At 30.4% G+C, this 6391-nt stretch overlaps 1 pseudogene; it reads right to left on the bottom strand.

The window, feature by feature from the left end:
- Positions 1-4133: 4133 nt before the first annotated feature.
- Positions 4134-5524, bottom strand: LOC149568473 (putative anthocyanidin reductase; annotated as a pseudogene).
- Positions 5525-6391: the final 867 nt, after the last annotated feature.

The following is a 6391-nucleotide window of genomic DNA, read 5'->3' as shown; positions in this document are numbered from 1 at the left end:
CATAAGTAATTTATTTATGTTTTATATTTATGACTAATTTAGAAATCTAGATTTTGACAAGGAATTAAAGACTAGCATTTATGAATGGTACCCTTTGAATGAATTTTGGTTTATAACATTGGCCTCCTTATAATTCCTCATGTTAAGGCATTTTGTAGCTTTCCCTTTCACCCTTATATTTCCCCTCCCTAACCTTAAATATATAGAAATTATGACACCCTAAACCCTATGATGTCAATTTTTGTCCCATCTCCCATGCACCTTAATTACACTACTTTCTTCTTTATTCCTCCTCCTTCCCCCATATAGGTGCTTCATGACTTCATCCTTCATAGCCTGCGCTAGGTTTGGGTTCTTCATTGTTATCAAAAAAATAGTAATTCTTAACTTGTGGATGGTTTGAGTACTCTATTCTACATTATATTTTCTTACTTAGCTTCTTGAAATACAAACTAATCTAATGTTTATTTTATGGCATAGGAAATCTTCACCTTCTCTCACTCGCCATAAATAATTTTCCCTGTGCACATTTTTAATACTAGTTTTTTATAGAATGCCTAGTTCCTTATGGTATTCCTTTACTATTTTAGAGTGAGATCCCTTTTCCCTTTTAGTGAACTTTTTATTTCATGTCTATTTTAAAGGGGTGACAATATTTATGAATTAGTTTTTGAATGGCTTCTATGCAGATCAGATACTTTTTAGTATTATTTCTAACCTATTACTCTTTCTCCCTCTACGTGTGAGCATTAGACTATGGAGTTTTTAATGACATGGGAACTAGTTGATTTTATACATATGTTATCTTTTAGTTTTTCAATTCATGTCACATGTTCTCTAAAGGGTGGTCACCCTTCAAATTTAGATGTGGCCAACTATACTAATTATTTCTAACTAAATTTCTCCTTCTATAGGCGCATAATTTGTTTGATCTATTTCTTTTGTTGTTTTGTTTTAACAAGTTGGGATAAAATAGGAAGAGTCTTAAAACTCTCCCCAACTATACTAGAAGGATCTTGTCCAACTTAGATTTAACAATACAACTCTTCTTCTTTATCTATGATGTAAGGGTGTCTTTGCCTACCCAAGACCTCTCTTTGAGGTAATCTAACCAGTGGTATGCATCCTCATCTATCTAATTTTCATATGTAATTCAATCGTATGTTCTCATTACTTATGTATTAGAGGATTTCCTTCCCTCCTCCCTTTGTATTAATAGGATTCTAGTCTTAGGTGACACTGAGGATTTTATTTCCCGATTATTTTTTCTAGTGCTTGCATTTTAAAAAGGGTAAACATTTGTAAATATCTTTATAAATTACTAAAATTGGATATTTCCTTTTATTCATTAAAAAAATAATTTTAGTAATTTGAATTAGGTTTTTAAAGTATTTTAAAAAAATTAAAATGCATAATTTTAAGAAGGTCAAACCCTACATACATAAAAAAAATATGCTTGATTTTTTTTAGGAAAACATAGATAAACTTTTTCTGTGTACTCAACAAAAGATATAGTTAGATTTAGTATTTTTAATAATCATATGGTAGGATGGTGGGTAAGAAATAGATTTAGAAGTTGCATATTTTCCATAGTTTTCTATTAAGTAGCTCTTTTAATAAATTTGTTCAGTGACCATATCCTAAAAATTTGGTAGCTATTGAGTGTTAGGAAAAAATGCATCAACATAACTAGAAATGCAATATTGTATTTATAAAAGTGTATAAGTTCATGTATAGAACAATAATATGTAATTTATTTTGTAATTCCTCAAGCTTGATCTAAGAAGTTATTAAAAAAATGGTAGACATATGTTTGTGTGTTAAGATGCTGATAAAGAAAATTAAATTTCACAATGTTAATGTTATCTAAATTTTTTTAAAATTATATTCTTAGAAATATGAGGAGATATATGATATTGTAATTTAAGAGATACTTACTTGATCATCTACAAGCCTAATGAGGATTAAGTAGAGAATTGATGTTGGAAGATGAAAAAACATGTAAAGTGACTAAAATGGGCAAAAAATTGGTTTTCAAGCCTTACAACCCTTTATCAATCCATTACTAAGCCTGAAACATAATAAGGTTTTTGTGTCCATCATAGCCTACTTGAATTTTAAGAATCTAAACATCTTCCAAAATAAGATCAGATTTTGGATATGTAAAAGCATGCAATATTTATTTTGCACATGAGCACATTATGGAGGTGTAACTGCATTCCTATTATCCTTAACTCATACTATGATCTCTCTCTCTCTCTCTCTCTCTCTCTCTCTCTCTCTCTCTCTCTATATATATATATATATATATATATATATATATATATATATATATATATATATATATATATATATATATATATATATATATATATATATATATATATATATATATATATATATATATATATATATATATATATATTCCTCTTTCTCCTTATGCACTCTCTATCTAACCCTTTCCTTCTCCATATACTCTTCTTGCACTCTCCTTTTATCATTTATTCTCTCCCTTTCTTCTTCTCTTTCTCTCCACCTGTCTATAATGTGGTAATGTGCAAATGATGCTTCCAAACAAGCCATTAAATAGATGAACATCAAATGTTAGAGAGATAGAAATTTTCCACAAGAGAGAATTTTAATTTTGTCACTCAATTAAGCATTCCATCTACAAAAAAAAGATGGTTCTCTAGGTTTTCTTGATCCAATTAAAGTATACCAACAAGATGAATATGGTAGGACTGGAACCCATCAAAACTAAAGAAGACAAATAGGGAAGATCTTATACTTTCAAAATGGTGAACAAGTGAAACTTCCAATGGCACTCACAATACAAATAGAATAATCCAAGTCACATACCTATGACAATCTAAGATTGACCTTATAGAGGGCTTCAAGGGAAGCTTCTTGAAGGATTACAAAAGTTCTCACATGACTAACATGCTATGAAAAATAAAAACAAATAAATTTACTATTGAGACAAAATATTAAAATATTATTACTCTAATATTTTTAATGATTCTAGGGACATCATAAATGGCCTCTAACTATGATAAGATCCAGCCACCAAGAATAAACTCCTATATAACAATTAAACCAAAAAGATTATTTAAATCATTATCAAAATTTTGATTTAATTTGATTAATATTTGTATATAACACATTATTTAATTAATCAAATTAAATAATTATATTAATTTAATGATGATAATCCATCATTGGCCTCATTAGATCTATATCTATAGAAAATTGATGCAATACAAACATGATATATCTAATTCTCCTATAATATATTATATCCATTGTAAAATACATACACCCACAAAGTAACAATAGGCATGTTTTAAATAATTACATGATAAATTTATCTAAACTACAATTTACATAATGTCATAGAAGATAGTATGACTTTCTAGTAATTACTTCAAATCAACTTCTATAGAAAAGACGTCGGACCAAGTACATAAGGAACCACACACATGTGTCAAGGTCAAACGATGGTCCTAAATATAAGTCCAAACATAGCCTTAGGTAAGGGTATAAAAAAGTTAATTTTTTAAACAACATTCAGTAGATATCTACTAATTGCACTAAATATAAGTTAAAAAATAAGATCATTTTTTTTTTCATAATTGACTTTCAATATCTACCCATTGCACATTAAGTATCATTGCTAATTTTTATTTTCCTTCAAAGACATAAGTTTATTTCAAACATTTTGCATTTGACCTTCCACTTTGAAATTATAAACAATATTTGATCTTAAAACAAGAATGAATCTTTAATATTTGATTAATAGAAAAGGTGTATTCATAAAAATAAAAATAAAAATAAAAATAAAAATAAAAACATTAATGAATAAAAAGTGAATTAATCAATTTCCTGTTTTTTACTTTTTTCCTTTTTAAGTCTCTATTAATTACATTTCGAAACAAGTTAAATATTTTTCATAAGATTTAATTGAACAGGAAATATGGTATGTTTCAGTTGATTGGTAAAATAAGACATCTGAACTTAAAATAATTGGAATACTAAAATGACTGCAAACTACTGAAAGTTGTTCCCTTTTAGTTACAGGAATACGTAAGTCGATCTGAAATTAACACTCCATAACAATCTTATAAATTTACAGCTTACTCGTTAAGCTTCAACAGTCCATTTTTTACAACGCATTCCATGGTCTCCTCGAAAGCTTCTCGTAAATGATACTTGTAGGAAAAGCCCATGTCCAACAATTTCTTAGAAGAAACTGGGAGGTATCTCTCAACTCTATCATCCTCATCCAACCTGTACAAAATAGAATTGGAAAACTATAAAATTCTTGCTCTTAAAGTTTATCTTAGAAAAATTAAAAATCCTTGTACTTAAAGTTTATCTTAGCCACTCAAATAGTATACAAGATTGAGCTGAAAATAGTTTACTTGATATAATTCTCGAGTTGTGCATTATGTTTAGCAAGGAAATCTTTGAGAGACTTGAGACTCAAAGAATCAGATACACAAACATAGCGAGTTTCAGGACTGATATGTTCCATCAAAAATATGTGGGCATTGCACGCATCCTCAATATGAACAATTGGTACAGATCCCAATACAAACTCGCAAAACTTAAGAAATTTGTAAAATGCATCACTTCCTGTAAAAGGACTGTCAAATTATAACTATAGAGAACCATCAATATATATTTCATACAAAAAGTAGAGTTAAACACGCAGATATGTATACCTCCAATGAGAGCTAATATTGTCTGAGCAGATGTTAAAACACTAGTAGCTGGAAGCCAAGGCCCAATCACCAAACCTGGTAGGATGCTCACCACCTCAATGTCATTATTATGCCCATATTTAAGCGCTTCTTGTTCTCCAATCACCAAGCTGAATTATTTGTTAGAGATTCAAGAAAATGCAGGGTACTCCAACAACTTTCATCAAGGTATGTTTGGCTGAATTCCCCCTTGTCGTTCATCGGAGAAGCAGCTGAAATTGATGAAGTGAAAACTATACGTCGAACAGATTTAGCTCTTACGCAGGCTCTCATAACATTGTGTATTCCATTAACAGCAGGTACAACAAAATCATCCTTCAAAACAACAATCTATTTGTAAGTGGGAGATATTTTTCTATAACAAGTCAAATTTTAATATTATTATCAGGATTTTGCAAATTGTGTAGTATTTTGCATCAAATTCATTGTTTCATATTTTATGATTAGTACTTCTAACAAACCTATCTTTTATAAAAATAAAAAAGAACTTAGTACACATTGTCTTTAGGTGATGTTCACAGTGGTGAAGTGTAAGAACTTTCCAAAAGGTTATACACATGAATACTTCTCTGATATACAATCTGATATACAACTCTTAAATATAAAGTTATATTTAAAAACAAATTTATACCTGGGTTTCTTAAGGTTGCGTTGACGGTGTAGCCCCTTTCTAACAGATTTTTCACCAACCATGATCCGATGTATCCTGTCGCTCCAGTTACACACACTCGTTTAACAGTCTGGTCACCTTGGTCAGCCATTATATTCCTGCTTCAAGAAAATTGAAATGTAGAATATTTGGGAGGAAGAGGCAGAGAATAATTGTTCAAAACAGTCGTTGTTGGGAATGGAAGCATGTGCTCAGAACATTGCCACGCAATTTTATTGAATGTTTACGTATTTGACAAATTGATAAAGTTGTTCATACCACGCGATTCATGAAGGAATTATGTAATCTGTCTCTCATGCCGTGCCATTCTGTCGTTTCTTCATTTAAAGGCAGATTTAGAGAGAGAATAGGAATGGAAATGAGGTCCCTTAATTGACCAGCTGAACCATGCTGTCGGGCCCTCCCACGTTTCCGTTTCGGTATTATTTTCGGCGGCAGTTCTCTCTGACTATAAACTGTTTTAAAAAGAACCCAAACAGACAATCTGTCTGTCGGAGCAATGATATTTTTTACGGTGCTGTTCCAGTAGGATTTAGGTATTAATCTTCTGCTTAAAAAGCGTCCATGAACAGTATAAACAAAAGTTTTTGGCAATAATGTTTATTAAAAATAATTTTTCAGTAATTAAAAGTTTTTTCTTATTGATCAAATTCATTTTTCCTGGAGCCAAAAACAGAGCTATTTTCAAGCACACAATCTTTGTAGGAAGACTGCTGCTGGGTTGGCTTCTGCATGGAGGTGGGAAAAATATGTTGGTTTTTGCAGGCGTATGATGGGCGTCAATAGATCCCACCTTTACTTTTGTACGGCCTCTACCATGATATTGTCATTAAAAAAATTTACTTGCTTTCAGAAATTACAAGTTCTCCACTGCTACATTCACAAACGTTGCTTACAGATATTAGGAAATAACATTGTTGCAACCATATGAGGTAAGAGGTGTTCAATGGTATTCTAT

This window comes from Cupressus sempervirens, chromosome 3 (genome assembly GCF_028749045.1).
Source record: "Cupressus sempervirens isolate cs-2001-9-10 chromosome 3, ASM2874904v1, whole genome shotgun sequence".
NCBI lineage: Eukaryota > Viridiplantae > Streptophyta > Pinopsida > Cupressales > Cupressaceae > Cupressus > Cupressus sempervirens.
Note: the sequence above shows the minus strand (reverse complement) of the source record. Positions and strands in the feature narration are given on the sequence as shown.